The sequence below is a fragment of the Indicator indicator genome, chromosome 4, assembly GCF_027791375.1.
Source record: "Indicator indicator isolate 239-I01 chromosome 4, UM_Iind_1.1, whole genome shotgun sequence".
NCBI lineage: Eukaryota > Metazoa > Chordata > Aves > Piciformes > Indicatoridae > Indicator > Indicator indicator.
Window position 1 is genome coordinate 38,721,248 of NC_072013.1, and position 12,753 is coordinate 38,734,000.

General features: G+C 46.7%; 1 protein-coding gene across 10 annotated transcripts in view; it reads left to right on the top strand.

The window, feature by feature from the left end:
* Positions 1-12,753, top strand: part of MEIS2 (Meis homeobox 2) — a 220,271-nt gene that overhangs the window by 85,994 nt on the left and 121,524 nt on the right. The gene's annotated exons all lie outside the window — the stretch shown is intronic.

Genomic DNA, 12,753 nt, shown 5'->3' on the forward strand with positions numbered 1-12,753 from the left:
CTTCCAGTGTCTCACCACCCTCATAGGGAAGAACTTCTTCCTATCCAATCTGAATCTATCCATTTCTATTTTTGTTCCATTCCCCCTAGTCCTATCATTACCTGACACCCTAAAAAGTCCCTCCCCAGCTTTCTTGTAGCCACCTTCAGATACTGGAAGGCCACAAGAAGATCACCTCAGAGCCTTCTCTTCTCCAGACTGAACAGCCCCAACTCTCTCAATCAATCCTCATAGCAGATGAGAGGTAGCTGAAACCATCAGTCTGATCAGCTCTTTATTCCTTTACATGCCACTGCACTGGGCATTAGCACAAAATCCCAGAAACATTCAGGTTGGAAAAGACCCTCAGGATCACCAAGTCCAACCCAGAGCCCTACTCTACAAAGTTCACCCCTAAACCATAGCCCCAAGCACCACAGCCAAACCACCTTTAAACGCATCCAGGGTTGGTGATTCCACCACCTCCCTGGGCAGTACATTCCAATGCTTGACCACTCTTGCTGGGAAATCTTTTTTCCTAATTTTTTCATAATTATGGTGTAGATCTAACATTTCTGGCTCCTCCAGCTGAGTAAGTCCATCTACTTTCTGGACCCATTATGCCACTTTAGTGGCAAGGAAGAGTAGCAGTGTAAGAGAGGCTGGCACAAGTGTTGTGAGTGTTCACATGCACAACCTCGGGTTTTGCACAATGTCACTTGCCTATGGCAGAGATTCCCACTGCATGTACAAATCACAGAGGAAGATGTCATTTGCATATGTCATTACACTGTCTGTGCATCTCTGATTCCCCCTGTGACACTCTGTCCTCTGGTAGAGGCTGATGATAAAACATTGGACTCATTTAAGTAACTGTCACATAAACTTAAAGCCAAGCCTGGCTGCAGCACTTTTTAATCTGCATTAGCTGTTGTGTGCTCAGTCAGGACCCTGACGTTCTTAGGTGCAGAAGTTAGGTACCATATTTAGGTAAGAGAGAATATTACTAGAAAGAACCTTTTGTGGCTGGACCTTTAAAGGTCTCTTCCAACCCAAAGCATTCTATGATTCTATGAAATAAAAACTGGACATTGCATCTGAAATGGCTGTGTGATTTACACCACTGGAAAATCAGACTGAGTCTGATATGGATGTGTGATTTACACAACTAGAAATCCAGATTCTGTGCAAAGCTGGTGAAAGGGAGATTATAACCCAGACCAACAGTTTTCTGTGATGCTCTATAAATGAAACAGAAGTGAAAGTCCTAGGTGAATATAGAAAAGAAAATACATTATGTTACTACTTTAAAGTTGGGAAATTCTTTATCATTATCTGAATTTTTTTTTCAAAGAATGTAGAAAGTAGGCAACCCCAGGCAACCAGCAGCAGAAGGAGGGGACAGTCTCAAGTTGTGCCAGGGGAGGTATAGGCTGGATAGTAGGAGGAAGTTCTTCACAGAGAGAGAGATTTGCCATTGGAATGTGCTGCCCAGGGAGGTGGTGGAGTCAATGTCCCTGGAGAGGTTCAAGAAAAGCCTGGATGAGGCACTTAGTGCCATGGTCTGGTTGATTGGGTAGGACTGGGCGATAGGTTGGAATGGATGATCTTGGAGATCTCTTCCAACCTGGCTGATTCTATGATTCCATGATTTTAGGGGGAATGGAACAAAACTAGAAATGAGTAGATTCAGATTAGATGTTAGGAAGAGAGGAGGTGGTAGAAGCTTCATCCCTGGAGGTGACCTTCTTGTGGCCTTCCAGTATCTGAAGAGGGCTATAAGAAAGCTGTGGAGGGACTTTTTAGGGTGTCAGGGAGTGATAGGACTGGGGGGAATGGAGCAAAAATAGAAGTGGGTAGATTCAGATTGGATGTTAGGAAGAAGTTTTATACCATGAGGGTGGTGAGACACTGGAAGAGGTTGTCCAGGGAGGTGGTGGAAGCCTCATCCCTGGAGGTTTTTGCAGCCAGGCTGGAGGTGGCTGTGAGCAACCTGCTGTAGTGTGAGGTGTCCCTGCCCATGGCAGGGGGGTTGGAACTGGATAAGCCTTGAGGTCCCTTCCAGCCCTGACAATTCTATGATTCTATAACAGTATTCCTGAGTAAGTGTATACAGTAATGCGTACAGGTTTAGGGCAAAAAGAGAGCACATTTGGGGAAGTGGAAGACAGTGAGGTCTTTTGGCAGAAAAGTTACACAGCCAGAATAATTCAAGGAAGAAAATTCCACTCATCCTTATACAGTCCTATTCTATTTTTTTTCCACTTAGAAGTGACAAACAAACATGCACCCTGTGTGGATAAGTGCAGAAAAGAAAATTATGTGTGCGTGTGTTTGTGTTCACATCTTTGTTACCAAGTCACATTTGTCTGGTGCAGAAAGTGTGAGGTGTCCCTGCCCATGGCAGGGGGGTTGGAACTAGATGATCATTGAGGTCCCTTCTAACCCTAACAATTCTATAATTCTATAAAGTAATGCAATGATCAGTGATGGAGAGATGTACGGATGAAAACTTGCTTGTGTGAAAACCTGTATTGTGCTCTTTTGTGCTGTAGTCAACCAGGACATTTTAATATGCAGAACTGAGCCTTCAGGAGCATCTTTGGATATTTTTGGCTTCCTTGTGCTGCCTTTAAATTTCCACGTGTGTGTTGTGGTCTTTCACAGAAAAGTGAATTGCTGAAATATTTTCAATGATGTTCCCACAAAAAAGTTGTCAGAAAAGAGTTGCAAAGCCTTTTTATCCAGCTCATTTCTCACTTGGAGCTCACTTCTCACTTGGAGCTCACTCACGTTCATCAGCAGTTGAAGATGTCAAATTTTGTTGACCTGGCTTTTAAGAACTGCTCCAACAGGATTCATCGTTTGTCAAAGTGCCAAAGCTTTTTGTGCTCCTTGAAAAGTGCAGGAGGGTAAAGTAGGATTGGGTTTGGCTGCTTTTAGAACATAACACACAGGCATGCATGGAATTGGGATGCTGGAGCTGCCTCATCCACATCTACCTTGTTTTAACAGTGAAAAACTGACATTTGGAGCTGGTGGGCTTTAGCAAGTGCAGGGTGGTGGAAGGGCAGGATGATGGGAGTGCAGGGTGGTGGGAGTGCAGGGTGGTGGGAGTACAGGATGGTGGGAGTGCAGGATGTTGGGAGTGCAGGATGGTGGAAGAGCAGGATGGTGGAAGGGCAGGATGGTGGAATTTCAGTATGGTGGGAGCGCAGGGTGGTGGGAGTGCAGGATGGTGGGAGTGCAGGGTGGTGGGAGTGCAGGATGGTGGAAGGGCAGGATGGTGGAAGGGCAGGATGGTGGAATTGCAGTATGGTGGGAGTGCAGGGTGGTGGGAGTGCAGTATGGTGGGAGTGCAGGGTGGTGGAAGTGTAGGCTGGTGGAATTCCAGTATGGTGGGAGTGCAGGGTGGTGGGAGTGCAGGATGGTGGGAGTGCAGGATGGTGGGAGTGCAGGATGGTGGGAGTGCAGGGTGGTGGAAGAGCAGGATGGTGGAAGGGCAGGATGGTGGAATTGCAGTATGGTGGGAGTGCAGGGTGGTGGGAGTGTAGGGTGGTGGAATTGCAGGGTGGTGGGAGTGCAGGATGGTGGGAGTGCAAGATGGTGGAATTGCAGGATGGTGGGAGTGCAGGATGGTGGGAGTGCAGGATGGTGGAAGGGCAGGATGGTGGAATTGCAGGGTGGTTGGAAGTGCAGGATGGTGGGAGTGCAGGATGGTGGAATTGCAGCATGGTGGGAGTGCAGGGTGGTGGGAGTGCAGGATGGTGGAAGGGCAGGATGGTGGAATTGCAGGGTGGTTGGAAGTGCAGGGTGGTGGGAGTGCAGGATGGTGGGAGTGCAGGATGGTGGAAGGGCAGGGTGGTGGAATTGCAGGATGTTGGGAGTGCAGGGTGGTGGAAGTGCAGGGTGGTGGAATTGCAGGATGGTGGGAGTGCAGGGTGGTGGGAGTGCAGGGTGGTGGAATTGCAGGATGGTGGGAGTGCAGGGTGGTGGGAGTGCAGGGTGGTGGAATTGCAGCATGGTGGGAGTGCAGGGTGGTGGGAGTGCAGGGTGGTGGAATTGCAGGATGGTGGGAGTGCAGGGTGGTGGGAGTGCAGGGTGGTGGGAGTGCAGGATGGTGGAATTGCAGCATGGTGGAAGTGCAGGGTGGTGGGAGTGCAGGGTGGTGGAATTACAGCATGGTGGAAGTGCAGGGTGGTGGGAGTGCAGGGTGGTGGGAGTGCAGGGTGGTGGAATTGCAGGGTGGTGGAAGTGCAGGGTGGTGGGACTGCAGGATGGTGGGACTGCAGGATGGTTTCAGCAGTGGTCAGTGCTCTTGGCCCTGAGACGAGGGAGAACAACGAAAAGAAAATGACATTTGGATTTGAGATCGGTTTGCCAGACTTCATGTGACTGTGGAATATTTGTATCAGTGTCACCTCAAACTGGGAAATCTAGGTAGCATAGAGGATGCAGCCTCAGGGAGGTGTGGTGATCTCTAAGCTTCTCCCAAAGTCCTTGTAAAACTTGGCCAGCCTTGATTTCAGCCCTTTAAAGAGCTGCACTGCACTGCAGCTGATAGGGTGAGCATATGAGAACACTTACTATGGCAAGCATCTTGTTTGCTTTCACTCCTTGCCTCGTGCATCAGGTTTCAGATTTAATTTATTTTGATTGCTCTGTTTTAACTATGGATAGAGTCTGTTGGGAAAGGCTTGGGGGACGTGGCTGCTTTAATGATCAAATCCTATTTCTCTTTGGTCCAGCCTCCATGAAATCTTGATGCAGTGTAGAAGTAAATGCTCCTTTTATTGGACATGCTTCATATATTGTGGTGAAATTACATGCATCCACACAGCTTGTTAGGAAGAACTCAACAGGCCACTGATGTGCAGCGAGGGAGAGTTAATTGTGTAGATGCCCCTAGACTACCTCAGTGAGCAGAGCACACTGTAGTGGTCATAGGAATCTGTCTTGAATAAAAATTACCAACCCACTTTTCAGCCAGTAGCCTAAGGTAAAATCCTAGTGCTAATAAACATGTGCAGATGAATGAGAACTTTCCTGTCTTTATCATTTATTAATCCTGGTGCTGAAGATATAGGGGCAGACATCTAGCAATGATCCAGAATTAAGCTGGCATATGTTTTGCCATACCTGATAAGCACATGTTGTGTTTATTAACATGGAAGTATCGTGGTGTGGGTGTGTTTATTAAGGTGGAAGTATGGGAAGCGTTCCCAGGGGGAAGCGTGGCTGACCCTTGTTTTGTCCCAGAGGAGCAGGGCTTCTTTTACCTGCACTGTGCTGCCACCACCTCATGTCATATCAGCCAGATGCTTTTCCTCTCCCTGCAAAACTCAGTTCTGCTCTCCAGCTGCATCTTCTAGAGCTGCCTCCCAGAGCAGCAAAGCATCCATGCCCTCTGGCCCTGTGCACTGCCTACAGGAAGGGTTGAAGGGAAGGCCTTCAGCTGGCACAGATGCCATTGCTCCATTGAAATGCAGCATTTGCCAGCTTGCACTACTAATTTGGCACATTTAACAGGTAGGCATAAGAGCACTGACTTTTTTGAGCTGGCATGCTAGGACTAGGCCCCTACTGATGCACAGACATCCATAACCTGCATTTTATGAATCATAGAATTGTCAGGGTTGGAAGGGACCTCAAGGCTCATCCAGTTCCAACCCCCCTGCCATGGGCAGGGACACCTCACACTACAGCAGGTTGCTCACAGCCACATCCAACCTGGCTGCAAAAACCTCCAGGGATGAGGCTTCCACCACCTCCCTGGGCAACCTGTGCCAGTGTCTCATCACCCTCATGGGGAAGAATTTCTTCCTGACATCCAATCTGAATCTACCCATTTCTAGTTTTGCTCCATTCTCCCCAGTTTTATAATTACCTGACACCTTAAAAAGTCCCTCCTCAGCTTTCTTGTAGCTTCTCTTAAGGCACCTGTAAAGTGTTGATTTCCACCTTTACTGAATTTAACTCTAAAGGAATCAGTGCCTGGAGTGGTCAGACAGCAGCACTGTTTTCCCTGGTGGCTTTGTACACAATCACAGACATCTCTAAAAATAATTTCATGTGCTTTTACAACCTGTTTTGAACTGAGTCTCTAAAGAAAATGGGCCCTATGTTGGAGGCTGCTACTGTGTGATGAACAGTTAGGATGAACGTTTGTAAAGGTGCCTAAACTGGGCATATGCAGGTCAGACCTCATCCAGAGCACAGGTGTGCTCCATTGATTTCTAGCTGAACTTCTTAAGAGGCTGTTAGCAGTGGTAGATTTACAGCAGCTCTTGAGTGTCCTCAAGTTTATTCCGTTTAGATTGAGGCTGTTGTAGCCTCTGACAGTTCCTGGAATCAGGGGAATGACAAAAGTGGCTTACAGTCACCACACTCATGCCTTGGACATGACATTTTTTGGAACCAATGTTTCTGAAATGGAAATCCTTTGATTTCTTCTGACACTGGTTGATGCTTAGGTGACAGAAACCAACCATGTGGAAAAACTCAGGGTTTGGGTTTTTTTTTTTTTTGTTTGTTTGGTTTGGTTTATAGACAACATCTAGATATCAAGCTTTAAAAAACCCTATGTCACCTAAAAAGAAAGAAGATAATATCTTCCCTGATGTTAATTTATCTATGTTATTTGCAGTAAATTACCCAAATTATCAGGCTTTTGGTTTTCCTTTAATCAATATGGGAAGTTCTTCTACCTCTCTACTTTGCCCTGGTGAGACCACAGCTGCAATCCTGTGTCCAGTTTGGGGCTCCCCAGTTCAAGAGAGACAGAGACCTGCTGGAGAGAGTCCAAGGGAGAGCCAGGAGGATGCTTAGGGGACTTGAGCATCTCCCCTGTGAAGAGAGACTGAGAGCCCTGGGGCTGTTTAGTCTGGAGAAGAGAAGGCTGAGAGGGATCTGATCAATGTCTCTCAATAGCTGAGGGGTGGGTGTCAAGTGGAGGGGGCCAGGCTCTTTTGGGTGGTTCACAATGATAAGCCAAGGAAAAATGGGTTCAAACTTGAACATGGAAGATTTCACCTCCACATGAGGAGAAACTTCTTTACTGTGAGAGCAACAGAGCACTGGAGCAGGCTGCCCAGGGGGGTTGTGGAGTCTCCTTCTCTGGAGCCTTTCCAACCCCACCTGGATGCATTCCTGTGCAGACTACCCTAAGTGATGCTGCTCTGGCAGGGGGCTTGGACCTGATGATCTCTTGAGGTCCCTTCCAACCTCTGATACACTGTGAGACTGTCACACTCTGATACTGTGATATCTGTAGTACATAAACTGAAATAATTTCCCAGCACATAGCAAACTTTGTCTCTTGACAGTAGAAATCTTCAAGGAATATTCAAAATCACTTTTGTTAGCATGAGTGGAAAGCCTTTATCTAAAGATCCCCCTTGACTTTCTTAAGCACTTAAAACATTAGCAGAAAATTGTTTCTGGGGCTTCTTATAGAAATAAGTAGACATATGAAGAAACTTTCTGGTGGACAGGAATACTACACAACATGATTTAAAGATAATTATTATTAATTTTTTTCTCTTGTTTTTAGTCATGTTTCTAAAACCAATATTCAGTACATAATATGCTGAGGCTAGTCATCATTCCTCTCTTTGAGAATCCCATTCCTTCCTGTTTATTGATTGCAAGCCAGCTAGGTTCTGAACTGCTGAATACATACCAGAGAGAGGAGGTCCAGCAGTAGTATGACTTTATTCTTACAGATGACATCAGTACCCTTTCAGCTGGTCTTCTAGACTCATGACCTTACTTCTGGTTGCAAACCCCATTTCTGCAATTGAATTTCTGCTGGGTTCATGACCCCACCTCATAAATGCCATCAACCAAGCCTGGGACATGACTCTTTGGTTGGGAGCCACTGTTCTACACCCTTGTACTTGACCCTGTTGGGGTATGACTTCAGATTAATTCATTCTGTAAAGATTTTAAAGGGAAAATCACAGAATCACAGAAAACATCCATTTGGAAGAGACCTCCAAGCTCATCCAGTCCAACCCTCAACCCAGCACTGCAGGGTCAACACCAAACCACGTGCCTAAGTGCCAGGTCCACAGGCTGCTTGAACACCTCTGGGGATGGTGACTCCAACACTGCCCTGGGCAGACCATTCCAATGTTTGAGAACCCTCCCTGAACCTCCCCTGGTGCAGCTTGGAACCATTTCCTCTGCACCTGCCCCTTGCCACCATGGAGAAGAGGATGCCTCCTTCTCACTTCAGCCTCCCTTCAGGGAGCTGTAAAGGAGCGATGAGGTCTCCCCTCAGCCTCCTCTTCAGACTGCACCACCCCAGCTCCCTTGGATGCCCCTCATAGGTCAAAGGCATCCCCAAGTTGTGCAAACCATTATTGCCAGGCAGATGGAAAAAAACCCCAAACATGACAATAAAATAATTAAACAAACTGAATATGTTTTTGCTGATGTTGAGGAGACATTTCTCCTTTTCAGTCTTCTTTCTCTAGATTATTCCAAAATTAATTCACAGCTGTGCAGATGATAGATGTGAATATTGCTCTCTGTAACTTAAGTGACTGCTGTTACCTTTAACTTCCTAGCAGTACCTCAGTGTGTACTGTTAGAGAAGTTCTCTATCTATCTGACAAAGGCAAGGCCCTAAACACAGTGTATTGAGAACAGATGTTAGCAGCTTGCCTCTGCACCTCACTTCAATTATACCAAGGGGAAAAAAAAAAGTTAGGTCATAAAATCATTAAGATTCAATGTGTAATGAGAGGTACCTTAAGGATGAGGTCTCTGGGTTAAGGATATGACCAGGTGGGACTGGTCCAGGATCCCAGGATATTAGTGGTTAGAAGGGACCTCTGGAGATCTTCCAGTCCAACCCGCCTGCCAGAGCAGGACCAGAGAATCCAGCACAGGTCACACAGGAACACATCCAGATGGGGCTGGAAAGGCTCCAGAGAAGAAGACTCCACAACCTCTCTGGGCAGCCTGTTCCAGTGCTCTGAGACCCTCCCAGTGAAGAAGTTCCTCCTCATGTTGAGGTGGAACCTCCTGTGCTGGAGTTTCTACCCATTGCCCCTTGGCCTACCACAGGGCACAACTGAGCAGAGCCTGTCCCTGTCCCTTCCTTCCTGACCCCCACTCCTCAGCTATTGATAGACATTGATCAGATCCCCTCTCAGTCTTTTCTCCAGACTAAACAGCCCCAGGGCTGTCAGCCTCTCCTCCTTCAGCACTCCCTTCAGCATCCTTGTAGCCCTCCCTCTCCAGTAGATCCCTGTCCCTCTTGAGCTGAGGTGCACGGAACTGGATGCGATATTCCAGGTGGGGCCTCAGCAGGGCAGAGCAGAGGGGGAGAACCTCAGAGACAGTGTAAGGTAAGGGTGTTGCTATCCTGATGCAACATCTGGGATGCATACCAAAACCCCCAGCTGCTCAATCAACATAGCAGCACTTTGCATGCATCATCAACTGAGGGCTTTTTCCTACACTGAAACATCCACATTCTCATTTTTTAGCCTGTGTTAGAAGACAACAAACCAGAGCATCTGTGCAGATACTTCCAAAGTGTAAATGAAAAGCACTGAGGTTAGTGTATGAGCTGCAAAGGGGGTGGTGGAAATAAAACCCCAAAACAACAGGGCAACACTTCGCAGTATCACACAGTCTCACAGTATATCAGAGTCTCACAGTATATCAGAGATCATCAGGTCCAACCCCCATGTCAGAGCAGCATCACTTAGGGGAGTCTGCACAGGAATGCATCCAGGTGGGGTTGGAAAGTGTCCAGAGAAGGAGACTTCACAACCTCTCTGGGCAGCCTGCTCTAGGGCTCTCTCAGCCTCACAGTAAAGAAGTTTCTCCTCATGTTGAGGTGAAGCCTTCTATGTTCAAGTTTGAACTCATTGTTCCTTGTCCTATCATTGTATACCACCCAGAAGAGCCTGGCCCCCTCCACTTGACACCCACCCCTCAGCTATTGATAGACATTGATCAGATCCCCTCTCAGTCTTCCCTTCTCAAGACTAAACAGCCCCAGGGCTCTCAGTCTCTCTTCACAGGGGAGATGCTCAAGTCCCCTAAGCATCCTTGTGTGGCTCTAACGTTGAATTTGATGTTGTCAAATCTTTTGCTTTGGTTTGCATTCCTCAGAGCAGTTTAAAAGTTGTTTAGCAATTCAGGAGTTTTCTACTTGCTTCCTAACGAGAAGGAACGAAGCCAGACTGACTGAAGCTATGTGTGCAACTGGCAGGGATTTAAAAGTTGGTGTGTCCATTGGTTCCCAGGCTAAGTTTGACCTGATACACACACAGTCACACAGGTGTGATTCATTAATGGCAGTGGGGAGTTTACTGATGTGCCCCCTCATGCATATCTCATAGAAATAAAACACACTCTGGGGGGGGTTGACAGGATTTATCCACTAAGGACTTGACTCAAGTCCCAAAGAGCTGTCTTTGATAGCTGGAGCCTACAAAGACAGTCACAAGCTTTCAGTATGGAGAGGGGAGGCTTGGATTTTGGCTGGGTTTTTGGTTTGGCTTGGTTTTGGTTTTTTTTTTTTTGTTTGTTTGTTTGTTTGTTTAACAGAGAACTATTTTATTGAAATTGTCCTTGAAGACTCTCAGAAGTGCCAAAGAACTGACACCAACAGAGTCATCCAAAGGAAAGCAGTGTCTAAGCCTGTCCATGGTGTGTAGCATCCAACCTGTCTTGCAAGTTGCTCAGCCACCAACAGAACCATCCAAAGGAAAGCAGTGTCTAAGCCTGTCCATAGTGTGTAGCATCTGACCTGGCTTGCAAGTTGTTCAGCTGAGTGCTTTGGCTGAGACAGACAGCAAATGTGTCAGCAGGAGTGTGGGTAGGGAACGTGAGGCAAATGCTTGTGTGCAGATTTTAAAAGAGCTCAGTGAAGGTGGTTAGAGCTGTTGAGAAGTCATCCCTTGACATTGTGGTTGGTTCTAAACCTGGCCATGGGAGAAGACTGGAAATTATTTCCACATAGGACACTCAGTGCAGCCACTGAGTGACAGGTTCACTGGTTTGATTCAAACTGAAGTCAGTGTAAGAGCAGAAATGCAGGAAGATGCAAAAATGCAGGAAGATGCAGAAATGCAGGAAGATGCAGAAAGGCAGGAAGATGCAGAAATGCAGGAAGATGTAAAATTGCAGAAAGATACAGAAATGCAGGTATGAGCTGAAGCAAGGGTTTAGGAGTTTGTTTTTTGACCCCACCTGAAAACATTGACATGGGAAGTGAAGGTCTGGAACAGCACCACATCCACATGTCTGGGAGAATTCTGCAGAGGCTACTTTGATTATGTATGTTTAGCAGAATTACTGCTGGCTTGAGGGGAGCTTTATTTAGTGTGTATGAGAGAATTAAAGATAAATATTCCTCTGGATGAAAGGAGGGATGGAAAGCTGTAGAGTGTTCAGTGTGATAGGTTTTAGAGATGTAAAACTCAAGATAGGAATGGAGCACTGGAAGTATTTAGATAACTTGCCTGGAAGTTTCTAAGTCACCAAATAAGATAAGAACTATCAGCTGAAATATTTCTGTCTCAGTTGTGTACCAGATGCAGTGGCAAGGTAGCTCAAACTTTTATTTTAAAGTTTTTGTTAGGCTAGCAGATATTTCAGATATTGGATCACCGGAGGCAGTGGCCAAAATTAGAGATCTACTAAGTCCAAACATTTAGAGAGTTTGGGCTTTAACAGCAGTAGAGAGTTTAAAATATAATCTTTTGTAACAGAAATGATCTAAGTGGGGTTCTCTGAGACCACTGAGAGACAAGCCAAGTTCTGTCATATTGCTTTTGCATATTTAAAAACTAAACACAAGTTCAGATCTGCCTGATACAGAGTTATGATCTCATGTAGAAACAATAGCTAGGCTCAAAGGACACTCCATAGGTTGCTAAGTGAAGGACTTTGAAGTCAGAGCATGCCAGATATTTCCTTCATTCTCAGTTTCCCTCTCTGTGGATTGTCTTTGTGGTGAATGAAGCCTGGACCCTTTTGCTGGGGGAGAGAAAATTCATTCATACATGCATTCATACAGTTAAAGACTGCATCATGAGCTCTCTACACAATGGCTGTGATCCCCAGGCAAAGAAAAGGCATTTCCCTAGGCCAGTCATGTGCTCGATGCTGATTTTTTAAGCCTCCCACAAGCACCACATTAAAAAACAAACAAATAAACAAAAGCAATCTTGTGAGCTTACCTAACAGCAGGAGCATGTCATGGAATCACAGAATGGTTTGGCTTGGAAGAGACTCCAGAGGTCATCCAGTCCAGCCCCCCTGCAGTGATCCCTCACTAGATCAGGTTGCTCAGAGCCCTGTTGAGCCTCACTGTGAATATCTCCAGGGATGGGGCCTCAACCACCTCCCTGGGCAACCTGGTCCAGTGTTCCACCACCCTCATGGCAAAGCACTCGTTCCTCACATCCAATCTAAATCTGCTCTGCTCTCATTTCAAACCGTTGTCCCTTGTCCTGTCCCTGCAGACCTTTGAAAAACAGTCCCTCTGCAGCCTTCTTGTAGCCCCTTCAGGTCCTGGCAGGCTGCTCTCTTCTCTTCTCCAGGCTGCACACCCCCAGCTCCCTCAGCCTGTCCTCATAGCAGAGATGTTCCAGCCCCCTGATTATTCTTGTGGCCCTCCTCTGGACCTGCTCCACCAGGTCCATGTCCTTCCTGTGCTGAGGGCTCTGGAGCTGGGCACAGTACTGCAGGTGAGGTCTCACCAGAGCAGAATAAAGCAGCAGAATCAGCTCTCCCCATCTGCTG